The 14,091-nt window shown below is 39.5% G+C and overlaps 1 protein-coding gene across 1 annotated transcript in view; it reads left to right on the plus strand.

Moving 5' to 3' along the window:
- Window positions 1-14,091, plus strand: part of UST (uronyl 2-sulfotransferase) — a 366,657-nt gene that overhangs the window by 282,851 nt on the left and 69,715 nt on the right. The gene's annotated exons all lie outside the window — the stretch shown is intronic.

Below are 14,091 nucleotides of genomic sequence, written 5' to 3' on the forward strand. Positions count from 1 at the left end.
AGCTGGCTGGGCACTGGTCCAGGAGCAGACAGTGTCAGTCTGGAGTTGGGCTTTTGCAAGGCAAAGGGGTCTCAAAGCACCCCTTATAAGATGGGTGCCAGACCTAGGCTCAGTGCTTTAAGACAGGGCCTGGAGTGGATCCATATCTCCCTCCACCCTAAAGAAGAGGAGGCTGAAAGAAACAGCTGCTGGCCTACTGACTGGAACTATGGCTTTATATCTACTGTAAACCTAGAGATGTGGGGGAACAAAGCCACAGTCTCACAACTAGCAAGTGAACTAAACTATTGCCGACTTGGTAACCAAGTAACCAAGACCTTAGTGAAAAGATACCTAGTATCCCCATTGCTCCAGCAGAACAGGAACTACAGCTAAGACCTGGTCTGGACTGAGGGCCCAGGTAGTAACCACAAAACCATTAGGGAGAAAAAGAGAAATTAATCTCCTGCTCAAAATGAGCCTACACACCAAATGTTCCAAGGCACATGAAAACAGCTAACACCAAGAAGAACAGCCAGCAAAATCAACTATTGGAAAATGAATTCACTCCAGATGGCTTTAAGGAATAATCTGACAAAGGCTTTGAACTATATATCCCTAAGATGTTTGAAAAGATAAAAGGATGACTAGCTTTCATTTAAAAGGAGCAGGAAATTATAAAACAAAAACAGGCAAACATGAAGCAAAAGCATGAAGATATATATATAAAAAAGAATCAATTATAAGTCTTAAAATGAAAAATATAGCCATTGAAATAAATATTTAAGAAATGGAATAACTCTAAACTGAATTGAGTTAAAAAAAAAAAAAACGAAGTAGAAAGGAGTGATGAAGAATTCACCAAGAATGCAATTCAGAGAGACGAAGATAGATAGATGGATGGCTAGATGAGAGGGAGGAAGGGAAACAGGGAAGAAGGGGGAGAAAGAGAGAGGGGAGTTAGGAGATATGGAAAAGGTATTGTGGAGTCCCAATAGTAATCCAATAGAAGTTTCAGAAGAAAAGAATAGAGAAATGGGAAGCAACATTTGAAGGTATTACAAATTACAATTTTCTAAAATGGGACATGTGAGTCTTCAGCTTAAAAGTGCCCATGTGTACTGAAGAGATTGAACAAAGTTAAATTTTATACTTAAACACTTCAGAGTGAAACTGCAGGGTGTCAAAGAAAAGGAGATAACCAATGAAAGAACCATAATTAGACAGATAGCAGACTTCTCATCAGTGGATGCTAGCTGACGGTAGAATAGTATCTTCAGTGTACTGAGGAAAAGTAATTGTCAACTTTGTGTTTTATATCCAGTTAAACAATCACTCCGTAGACAGTATCAGACATAGAGTTTACCACTTACTGAAATCACTAAAAGGATTATTGAAGAATGAATTACAGGGAAAAGTTGGGAAGGTGTGGGGTAAAAGAAGCAACATTGAGCACAGCTATTGACTAAAATATGTTAGTAAAATGAATTAAATACTGATGTGTGTCTTAGGCTGGGTTCTCTAGAAAAGCAAAACTAGTAAAGCATATAAATATATATAGAGAGAGATTTATATTAAGGAAATGGCTCACACATTTGTAGAGGCTGGTGAGTCCCAAGTCAGTGGGTCAGGCTGGAGGCTTCTCCTGACTCATGTAGCTGCAGGGGCTGGCAAACCCAAGATCAGCAGGTCAAACAGCAGGCCTCTGGCACACAGGCTGTAAAGGCCAACAAATCCCAATCAGCAGGTAAGCTGCTAGTTCAAGTTCCAAAAGCCGGAGGTCAGATAAACAGGAGCCAGCTGCAGGATCCAGAGGAAGCAAAAGCCCTTGAGCTTTGCCAGAAAGTCCACCTATACTGGGTGCAGATTACACCCCAAAGGAAATTCCCTTTCAACTGACTGGCTACTCACTGCAGATCCCGTCATGGAGGTGATTACATTACATCAGATCTCATTATGGAGATGATGACATCATCACACAGCTACCAAACTACATCATAGCTGCCAAACCACTGAGAATCATGGCTCAGCCAAGTTGACACACAACCTTAATCATCACAGTGTGTTAAAAATATTTTGTGTGTTAAAAAAAAGGCAAAATTAAAACCAGATATTAATCAGATGGAGTAGATGACACTTAATGGATAATTAAAGGTGCTAAGATCTTTCCCATATTTGGAAGGAATATAGAAATGCCAAATTTCTTCAATCTTTGCTAGAAAAAAAATTAGTCAAGTATGAATGTTAAAGTTTTAAAGTGCTTTTTCTACCTACACATCTTTCTGAAATCCATTTATGAATTAATTTTTCCAATTCTGGGCCACTCCTGAGAACTTCCCAAGTAATGAAAGTATTTTAAACTGCATTACTAGAATTTTTAACTTTTAAACCATCAGAACCATATATTTGAAAAAAAAAAAAATGTTAGACTGTTAAAAAAATACAAGGGCAATCATGAAAATAATAGAAATGTAATTTTTAGATTCTAAAGCAGCAGAGGAAAAGGAGAAGGTACTGTGAAAAGCTTTAATAAATCAACAGAAGACAGCAAAAGGGAAGAAAAAAGCAGAGGAAAAGGTTAGCAAACAGAAAACACGAACTAAGGTACAGAAATAAATCTAAGCATGTCCATAATCACAGTAAAAGTCAATGATTAAATTCCTCTATTAAAAACCAGAGAAGTTCATCTATTGAAAATAATGAGATGGGGAGAAATCACCATTTAAATACCAAAACAGAGTTAATGTAGCAATATTAATGTGAGACAAAATGTAATATAAGGCAAAGTAGTAATAAAAAGAAATACCATATAACGATAAAAGGAACCAACTGCCAAGGAGACATTCTATAAAAATATTAGTATGATTTATTATAAATTCCAAATCAAAGAAGGACACAATTATTTGTTGGTTACTTAAGACCAGGGTACTTAGCATGATATCTATGTACAGGCAGATGCCTGAACTCACACTACAATGAAAGAATCTTGGCATTGGCTTGTTGAAGATTTCAGCTTGATTTGCTTCAACACAGTGAGCAACTGATTTTGAGCTACCCCAAATTAAGAATTTCGGAAATAAAATTGCATTAAGCTATATTGTAGCATCGTAGACTTAAACTATATTAGAAAATCTTGGTTGAAATTTAAAATTAAAATTGCAAGTAAAGTCTATCTTGTGTTTCACTTCTAATCAATGGCATTAATGAAAATGATAGCCCTCCTCCACCTCTTTTTCCTCAGTATTCCTTTGACTAACCACTAAATTCAGTCTTTGTAATTTATGGTTGTATCAAACTTTTGCCAAAATGCACCTTCTATAAAATGTCCTATTTGGTACAAAATTTAGGGTAACCAATGGTTTCATAAGTCACCTCCACTGGGGCTAACTTCTGCTTAAAGAAATTCTTTGTGCTACTGTTGTAGACATTATATACAGAAGGGAGGACAAAGGCTTTTAGCCAAAAAAAAAAAACTATAAGAATCAGTGACTAGTAATGTATTCCACTTTACCTTTGCAAATGCTTGTAGAAAACTGGGTTGGGCCCAGTGGTTTTACACTAGAATCTGTAAACATCCATCCATCTAATAAAATAACCACACTATCTGGCAAAACTCTGCATAATTGGCAGTCCTCCTGCCCAGGAGCCTAGAACAGCATTGGATCCAGTAGATTCGGCTTCTGGAAGGTTCAGAGAGCTTAACTTAGGGGAGCTGGCCTAGCACCACAACTGTAGGTAGTGTGTCTTCCTGAAGGCTATGTTTGGTATCCCAGCTTCTTATAGGCTCAAAGGGCCTCTGTTCATTCACAAGGGATAGTAAACACTAAAATAGTCAAGGAATTGGCACACTTGGGTGGAAATGCTTGATATTACACTGTAAACCAAAAATTACAATAACTTAAATTTCTTTTTAATAAAAAATGCCATCTGTTTTAAAAGACATTTTTGGCACTTAGGATAAATAATACATAGGGTTTAATGCTATTGTAGATGTGAGAAACCTACTTTTTGCCATGTTAACTTGGTTTTAGTTATCTAGTGCTGCTATAACAGAAATACCACTTCTAGGAGGCTAGAAGTCTGAATTCAGGGTGCCAGCTCCCAGGGAAGGCTTTTTCTCTCTGTCAGCTCTGGGGAAAGAAGGCCCTTGCCATCAGTCTTCCCCTGTCGAGGAACTTCTCAGCATAAAGACTCCAGGTCCGAAGGACACGCTATTCTCCTGACTCTTGTATTTTGGTAGTATGGGGTCCCTCTGTCTCTCTGCTTGCTTCTCTCTTTTATATGTCGAAAGAGATTGGCTTTAGACAAAATCTAATCTTGTAGATTGAGTCCTGCCTCATTAACATAACTACCACTAATCCCACCTCATTAACATCATAGAGGCAGGATTTATGACACATAGGAAAATCACATCAGATGTCAAAATGGTGGACAATCAATCACGCAATACTGGGAATCGTGGCACAGCCAAGCTGATAGATATTTTGGGGGGACACAATTCAATCCATGACACTTGGCTTCTGTAGCTTCATCTTTCCTTAAAGAGTAAAGTGAGAAATGTTGTCGATGCTGATTCTGACCCATATCGACCCCATAGGACAGGGTTGATCTGCCAATAGCATTTCCTAGGCTATAATTTTTACAGCAATAGGTCTCTAGGTCTTTCTCTTGTGGAGCAGCTGGTGGGTTCAAACCCTCAACCTCTGACTAGCAGCCAAGACTTTATCCATTGCACCACGAGGGCAGAATATGGGGAAGAATAGAACTATCAATATTTTAAACTCCAGGAAGGAGAAGAGGAAAACTGTTTCCTCACATTTTTTATTTTTCTGTGAGGTACTCTTTAATCTTGGGACCTGGACAGTCATGACCTAGTTATTGAGATCATGTTCCCAAACCCTGCAATCAGAATCACCTGCTTATCTAGGGCAAGGGCATGAGTAGGGCAATGGAGTGGAGCCAATTCTAGATATTTCATACAAATATTTCATACAATATTTGTTCTTTTGTGTCTGACTTATTTCAGTTGACATAATGTTTTCAAGTTCATCCACGGCATAGCACATATCAGGACTTCATTTCTCTTTATGGCTGAGTAATAGTCCATGGTATGGGTATACCACATTTTGTTTATCCATTCATCTTTTGATGGACACTTGGCTTATTTCCACTTTTTGTCTCATGTGAGTAATGCTGCAATTGTAGTACCATGGCCCTTTTGAATATTATTCTACAGCTTTTCCCAAATGATTGTTAGGAACTTCTAGTCCCTGCAGAGAGAATGAATGAGTTCTTTCTCCTAGTGGGGTTCCATTTGAAAGTGATGGCCAGCTTCACACATTCAACTGCTGGTTTTGAAATATTTCAAGATGGCGGCATTCCAGACTTCACACTGGAGTCAGGAAGGTTTTCCTTGGCTGTCAGATGCTGATCTGTCCCCCAGCTCTGAGGAGCAGCAGAGTCTGACAGGCCAAGCGGCTGGCTACCTTACCTCCTTCTTACATTATTTTATTTAGTTTCTTATTTTAAGATGCAGCGAGAGCCCAGAGTCATTTATCTAGACTGCATCTTCTCATGTTGCCCTTACTTACAAACTTCTGTTAAAATTTGTCTCCTAACTTCTTTAAAAGATAGCATAAACTGTTGGTGCAAAAAGGTTCTTGCTGATTAGGATACTTTGCTGTGTAGTTGATGGGCTGATTTATTTGGTGAGATTTTCCTGTGTGGGTTTGCCGCATAGACTTGAGGAAGGAACAGAGAAATCTCCAACAAAGGCAATAAAGAAGAAAAAATGCAACAAGACCCATACCTCACATTATACAGAAGACTAACTCAAAATGGATCAAAGACCTAACTATAAAACCTAAAATGATAAATAGCATAGAAGAAAAAATTGGAACAATACTAGGGGCCCTAATGCACGGCGTAAATGCAAGACAAACCATAATTAACAATGCACAGACACCAGAAGGTACACTAATAAGTGGGAGCTCCTAAAAATTAAACACTATGCTTATCAAAGGACTCCACCAAAAGAGTAAAAAGAGAACCTACAGAATGAGAAAAAATTTTTGGCTACAATATATCCAACAAGGGTCTAATCTCTAAAATCTATAGAATAGTTCAACACCTCAACAACAAAAAGACAAGTAAATCAATTTCAAAATGGGCAAAGGATATGAACAGACACTTCACCAAAGAAGACATTCAGATGATTAACAGACACATGAGGAAATGCTCATGAGCATTAATCATTAATCATTAGAGAAATGCAAATCAAAATTACAACGAAATACCATCTCACCCCAACATTATTGGCACTAATCAAAAAAAAAAAGAAAATAACAAATGTTGGAAAGGTTTCAGGGAGATAGGAATTTTTATGCACTGCTGGTGGGAATGTAAAATGGAACAACCACTGTGGAAAACAATATAATGCCTCTTTAAAAAGCTAGAAATAGAAATACCATACAGTCTAGCCATCCCACTCCTATGAATATATCACATGAACAGCCATATGCACACCCATGTTCATTGCATCATTACTCACAACAGCAAAATATGGAAACAACCTAAGTGCCCATCAACAGATGAATGGATAAACTATGGGACATACACACAATGGAGTACTACCCAACAATAAAGAACAATGATGAATCTTCAAAACATCTCACAACATGGATGAATATGGAGGGCATCATGCTGAGTGAAATAAGTCAATCACAAAAGAATGAATATTGTGTGAGAGCACTATTATAAAAACCCAAGAAAAGGTTTATACACAGAAAAAAACAATCTTTGGTGGTTATGAGGGCCGGGAGGGCAGGGAGGGGAAATCACTAACTAGATAGTAGACAAGTGTTAACTTTGGTGAAGGGAAAGACAGCACACAATATAGGGGAAGTCAGCACTTGACCAAGGCAAAGTCATAGAAGCTTCCTAGACACATCCAAACACGTTGAAGGACCGACTCACTAGGGCTGAGGGCTGGGGACCATGGTCTCGGGGGGACATCTAGGTCCATTGGCATAACATAGTTCATAAAAAAAAAGTTCTACATCCTACTTCCGTGAGTAGCATCTGGAGTCCTAAAAGCTTGCGAGCAGCCATCTAAGGTACATATGTTGGTCCCAGCATGTTCAGAGCAAAGGAAAATGAAGAAAACCAAAGACACAAGGAAAATATTAGTCCAAAGGACTAATGGACCACATGAACCACAGCCTTCATTAGCCTGAGCCCAGAAGAACTAGATGGTGCCCAGCTACCACCACTGACTGCTCTGACAGGGATCACAACAGAAGGTCCTGGACAAAGCGGGAAAAAAATGTCAAACAAAATTCAAACTGACAAAAACAGACCGGACTTACTGGTCTTACGGTGACTGGAGGAGCCCCCAAGACTATGGCCCCCAGAGACCCTCCCGAAGTCTACCTTTCAGCCAAAGATTAGACAGGCCTATAAAACAAACAATAACACACATGAGGAACATGCTTCTTAGTTCAGTCAAGTATATGAGACCAAATGGGCAAACCCAAAAAACCCAGCACAATACCTGCCCAAAAGCAAAGACAAGAAGGCAGGAAGGGACAGGAAAACCGGATAAATGAACCCGAGACCCCAGGGTGGAAAGCGGGGGTGCGTGCTGACAAATTGCAGGGATTGCAACTAATGTCACAAAACAATTTGTGCATAAAAATTTTTAATGGAAAACTAATTTGCACTGAAAACTTTCACTAGAACACAATAAAATTTAAGAGAATAAAGCAGGTTTAATATTTTAAAATGTAAAACCTGTTTTTAAAAATATTTGAATCCAAACATAAGATCATGTGAAGTATCAGGACCCTGAAGTCAGTATTTCTGAGGCCGTATATGTTTGCTGTTGAGTTTTCTTTGGCACTGATTTCACTTCAGTTTCTTCACCTGTACGTCAGTAATGGTGTGTGCCTGGAGTGCTGGGAAAGCTGGCCCTTGTTGGACAGTTTTCAGTTCAAGAAGTGTGGATCACGACATTTCATTCTCTCCCAAGACTCATTAACCAGCTGCCATTGAGTCAGTTCCAAGTCAGGGCAACCCCACGTGTGTCAGAGGAGAACTTAGCTCCACGGGGTTCTCAATGGCTAGTTTTTGGAAGTAGATCGCCAGGCCTTTCTTCCGAGGCACCTCTGAGTGGACTTAAACCACCAGCCTTTCAGTTAGCAGCCAAGCAGTTAACTGTTTGTACCACCCAGAGACTCCCAAGACTCACGATGATAATAAAATTTTAAAGGGCCAGTCACACAACAGTGAGGAGAACAAAAGGATGAAAAATTTGAGCAAATACCTGTAACAGGGATAGAATGTTGTTAAATGATAAAGTAGGGTCAAGAAAGCCCCAGCCTGGAGTGTGTTCAGAGGAGTAAATAGAGCTAAATAAGAATCCGATCTACCTGAACACGTTTTTTACCAGCTGCTGTTGAGTTGGTTCTGACTCATGGCTATGCCATGTGAGTCAGAGTAGAACTGTGCTCCATAGGGTTTTCAATGGCTGATTTTTTTGCAAGTAGATTGCCAGGCCTTTCTTCTGAGATGTCTCTGAATGGACACCAACCTTCAGCCTTTCAGCTAGCAACCAAGTACGTTAACCATTTATATGACCCAGGCATTCCGCCTGAACCCTTGAAGGAGTTATTTAGAAAAGCCAGATACAATGCAGGTCAGATATAAAGCAAGAAGGTAACAATAGACAACTGATTGGAGATCTCTACGTGGAAGAGCACCCTTTTACCCCCTGAGAAAATTCAGCCACCATCAGCTGTGTCCCAGGTGAAGAATTGGTTCTAACCGAAAGAATTTGAATGTCTCCAGAGGAAAGACCTCCCAGTCTGGCAATTAGGGGATCTACAGGATAATGATGACGCCCACTGGTTGATAAAACCCTACCAATGTCTGCACAGCCCTCCATCCACTTTGACTGCCTCATTATTAAATATGAATAGACAGGCAAAAATCCATAGATACTTGAAGACTACACCTAGAGGGACAAAGATAAACAGATACAATAATTCTAGGGGAAACAGAAATTTCAGGGGGGAAAAAGAGAGCTTTAAAAGAGAGCTCAACTTAGTTTCTTCAAAGAGAGTCAAGAAATATTACATTTCATTAAAAAATCAAGATGCTATAAAAAGGAAACCAGCATGTATTAAGAAAGAACTATTAGACATTAAAATATGATTGTCACAAATTCAATAGAAGGGCTTGGAAGATAAAGTATAGGAAATCTCTCCACAGAAAAGCACAAAGACAAAGAATAGGAAAAGATGAGAGAAAGAGTTATATGGATCAATCAAGGTCCAGCATTCAACTACAAAGAGACCTAGAAAGAATAGAGACGACAAAGAAAAGAAAATCATCAAAAACACAAGATAATTGACACACTTTGTTGTTGTTAGGTGCCATCGAGTCGGTTCTGACTCATAGCAACCCTATGCACAACAGAATGAAACACTGCCTGGTCCTGCGCCATCCTTACAATCGTTGTTATGCCTGAGCTCATTGTTGTAGCCACTGTGTCAAGCCACCTTGTAGAGGGTCTTCCTCTTTTCCACTGACCCTGCACTTTGCCAAGCATGATGTCCTTCTCCAGGGACTGATCCCTCCTGACAACATGTCCAAAGTATACAAGACGCAGTCTCACCATCCTTGCTTCTAAGGAGCATTCTGGTTGTACTTCTTCTAAGACAAATTTTTTTCGTTCTTTTGGCAGTCCATGGTATATTCAATATTCTTCGCCAACACCACAATTCAAAGGCGTCATTTCTTCTTCAGTCTTCCTTATTCATTGTCCAGCTTTCACATGCATACGATGTGATTGAAAATACCGTGGCTTGGGTCAGGCGCACCTTAGTCTTTAAGGTGACATCTTTGCTTTTTAACACTTATAAAGAGGTCCTTTGTAGTAGATTTACCCAATGCAATGCATCTTTTGATTTCTTGACTGCCACTTCCATGGTGTTGATTGTAGATCCAAGTAAAATGAAATCCTTGACAACTTCAATCTTTTCTCCATTTATCGTGATGTGGCTTATTGGTCTGGTTGTGAGGATTTTTGTTTTCTTTATGTTGAGGTACAATCCATACTGAAGGCTGTGGTCTTTGATCTTCATTAGTAAGTGCTTCAAGTCCTCTTCACTCTCAGCAAGCAAGGTTGTGTCATCTGTATAATGCAGGTTGTGAATGAGTCTTCTTCCAATCCTGATGCCCCGTTCTTCTTCATATAGTCCAGCTTCTCGAATTATTTGCTCAACATACAGATTGAATAGGTATGGTGAAAGGATACAACCCTGATACACACTTTTCCTGACTTTAAACCACTCAGTATCCCCTTGTTCTGTAAGAACAACTGCCTCTAGGTCTATGCACAGTTTCCTCATGAGCACAATTAAGCGTTCTGGAATCGACACACTTATAGACACAAATAAAAAACCCACTGCCGTAAATATACAAAGAATATCTCAAACCTGAAAGACATGAAGCCTGAGATTTAAAGAGCTGCTAAGTGTTATATACAATGCTAACTCCAACATAGTGAAATATGAGAACACCAAGCATAAAGAAATGTTCACACACACACACACACACGCACACACAAATACACATACCTCACCTACAAAGGAATGTTACTGGCAACAAACTCCTCATCAGCAGCATTGTAAGCTAGAAAACAGTAGAGTAAACAGTTACTTGAGAAAGGGTGGTTTATTAGCCAAGAAATAGTAAAACAAAACAAAACAAACCATTGCCATCAAGTGGATTCCAACTCATATAACAACCCAATAGGACAGAGTAGAACTGCCCCATAAGGTTTCCAAGGAGTGGCTGGTGGATTCAAACTACAAGCCTTTTGGTTACCAGCCTGAGCTCTTAATAACACACTGCTCCACCAGGGCTCCTAGGAAAGCATAAAAAAAAAAATCCAGTAAAATGTGGTGGTTACTTCTGGGCACAGGCCTGAGAGGCCAAAAGGGGTAGAACAAGAGACAGTATCTTTTCATTATAAGCCTTTCTATAACATTTGGATTTTTAACATGTACATGTATTACTTTGACCAAAAAAAAAAAAAAAAATTTTTTTTAATGTAGGACATATACACTTAATAAGATTTTGAAACTTGAGGCAAAAGAAGAGGAAAAGCCATAGTTTTTGGTCTATTTGCTTCCAGTCTTTTTTTTTTTAACGTAGGGTTTAGTCACATTGTATATATACTTTTACCTTGATTTTCTCATGTAAACATTTTTCTTATAGTTACATATCCTTCATATACATTTTAAATGACTGCGTTTATTTCACAAGTAGATATTTTAGCTTACCTATCAAATTGCTTATAATTTTTTGCTCTTTTAAACAATTCTGTGATCAATATTGGGGATTTAAAAGCACCGGTAACTCTCCTCTGTTAGCCAGCTTGCCTCCATCTAAATGTTGTTATTGTTACTTGAGTGGGCTCCTTGAGTTCCCCAGGCCCACTGTGGAATCACTGTAGTTGTGACCGCCACATCCCTGATAAGCACTGACACTCTTAGACCTGAAAGGCCATGGTTTCTTTTTTTCACAGCACTTCGTTTAAACAGAAGTCCAAGGATCTCTCTGGGGAGTGGCAGTTACTTCCTGTCCAGGGCCCCCCGTACACAGTCACGTTAAATGCTCAGTAAATGGATCCAAACCTGGTGCCCTCGAGTCAATTCCGACTCATAGAGACCCTATAGAACAGAGTAGAACTGCCTCATAGAGTTTCCAAGGAGCACCTGGTGGATTTGAACTGCCGATCTTTTGGTTAGCAGCCATAACATTTAACCACTACACCACCAGGGTTTCCTGTAAATGGATAGGAGCCTGCTAAAATCTAATGAAAAAGGGAGCTGGATAACAGATTGACACACATCGTCTAACGTAAACATTTTGGCTACTACTTTCCCTTTAGTTCAATGCAGTAGAAACTTGAAATTTATGATCTTGGGGTCCAAATGAAGGGCTTCACAAAATGTTTTGTCTCTTGTGTCTATAAGGGGTCAGTTTCAGGGTTTTAGATCTCCACTTGACTAAGAAAAAAACAAACCCATCGCTGTCAAGTTGACTCCAGCTCAGGGCAACCCTACGTGTTCCAGAGTAGAACCGAGCTCCGTAGGATTTTTTTGGCTGTAATCTTTACGGAAGCAGATCATTGGGGCGTTTTTTCATGGTGCCACTAGGTGGGTTTGAATTGCCAGCCTTTTGGGTAGTAGCCAAGCACAAAGCATTCGCCCCACCCACAGTCCTCCCACTGGACTAGAGCCCTCAATGGCTAAGAATGAGTAATAAATGCAGAGCTATACCTCCCTTACCCAGAAATCCTTTATCTGCCATCCTGTCAGACACACCGTTGTACACTCTAAAGTGGCGTAAAGGGCCAGTAAGCCAGCAAAATATATGCCACGCGTGGTATCCGTCCCACAGCACATACTTGCTTACAACAGGGAGAGAAAAGTGCTACTCTGCTTGACTGCGGTGCCTCCTGGACGGCCCTGCAGAGAAGGATGGTGAAGGGCACTTCCCATCTCTACTAGGAAGAGGGCGTCATTAATTATGCAAGTCTGATAATGAGCATGCAATGGGAGAACAATGGTACCTGGCCAGCTGCCACCTTCAAGTCCATTAAGCCCTCTCTAAAATGCCTTGCTTGATCCTTCTGGTTCTGGCTCAGGATTTTTTCAAGACTTACAAGAAAAAGAGTGTGTGATGCAATAAAAGTGAGCTTAGACCACATCCATTCCATTTATCTAAATTGGACTAAACTGGTAAAGTAGTAATCTGATTACCAGGGCCCAACTATGGGTTAGGACTCTGATACTACCCTGATGGTGAATGGCACTCCATAATTTTCTTCTCTCCCACTTCTACTGTGGCCATGTTGGGGTGAGAGTCACATCAGCACGAAGCTATCCTTCATCGTGTCTTTCAGCTTTTCCCTGATACCTGTGTTCTTAGAATATGAAGATTGGCTCTCAAGTCAATTTTCAATCCATATTATAAAAGACCTGTCTTATATCGTGGTGTTATATTGTTTTATGTACAGAGACAGATGAGCTATCATAAGAAGTAAAATGCTTTACAGCGATATATTTTGGCTGCTTTTTCACACTGCTTGTTTTGTCTGCCTGCCTCACCACCAAATTGTGCTGTCATTTTGATGTAACATAAACAACACATTTCATATTTCCGTATTTTTCTTTCTCTCTGTTTTCTCTCTGCATTAGTCGAAGCCATTATGTAAAAATCTATTGGAATTACAGGAATCATGCTTTTAAATATAAACTAAGAAAAAAAGAATTAAAAGGCCAAAGGTATAATAAAGACAGAGCAATCTTAAGAGTTGGGTGGCAAGTAAAATAATTTGTATACATGATTCCTGAGCTTTGTAAAGTCCGGTGAGACAAGTATCATTGTCCCCATTTCACAGATGAGGAAACTGAGCTTCTGAGAAGTGGCCATTTGCCAAAAGCTCTTAATAGAGCCAAGATTTGAACTGATGGCTGTCTGATACCAACCTTTGTGGTTTTTCCTCTCTGCTTTCCATGAAAGATAGGAAGTTTAACTGGTAAATGCTGAACGAAAGCTTTTATTAAATCATAAGTTTTGGAGTCAAAGAAATTACCAACTTTTCTAGGCCTTCAGATTACAAAGCTACTCTTCAAAGTTGGTTATTGGAACCAGATTCATCAGTCCATGATTTCATAGGTTGAGGTTATATGGCTCAGCCTCTTATTATATAGATGAGGAAACCAAGGCTCAGAGATGGCATGATTTGGCTGAGGACATCTGGCTACTGAGTGGCAGATCTGAGACCAGAACCTAAAGCTCTTTTTCCTGGTTCAGGGACTTTTGTGTGTTATCTCTCAAGGTTTGTGCTGCTGGAAGATCCCAGAAACCTTGCCTCCTAAAGCCATCAGCCACAGAGACCAAGCTGTTAATGGTATCGGCATGGATTATATAAAAACACTGATGTTTTCTTTAAATAGGTAATTTTTAGACCACATGCTGTCTTATAAAAACAACAAATAAAATACGAATGATCTCCAAATTCACCTTTTGTGATAA

This window comes from Loxodonta africana, chromosome 1, assembly GCF_030014295.1.
Source record: "Loxodonta africana isolate mLoxAfr1 chromosome 1, mLoxAfr1.hap2, whole genome shotgun sequence".
NCBI classification, from domain to species: Eukaryota; Metazoa; Chordata; class Mammalia; order Proboscidea; family Elephantidae; genus Loxodonta; species Loxodonta africana.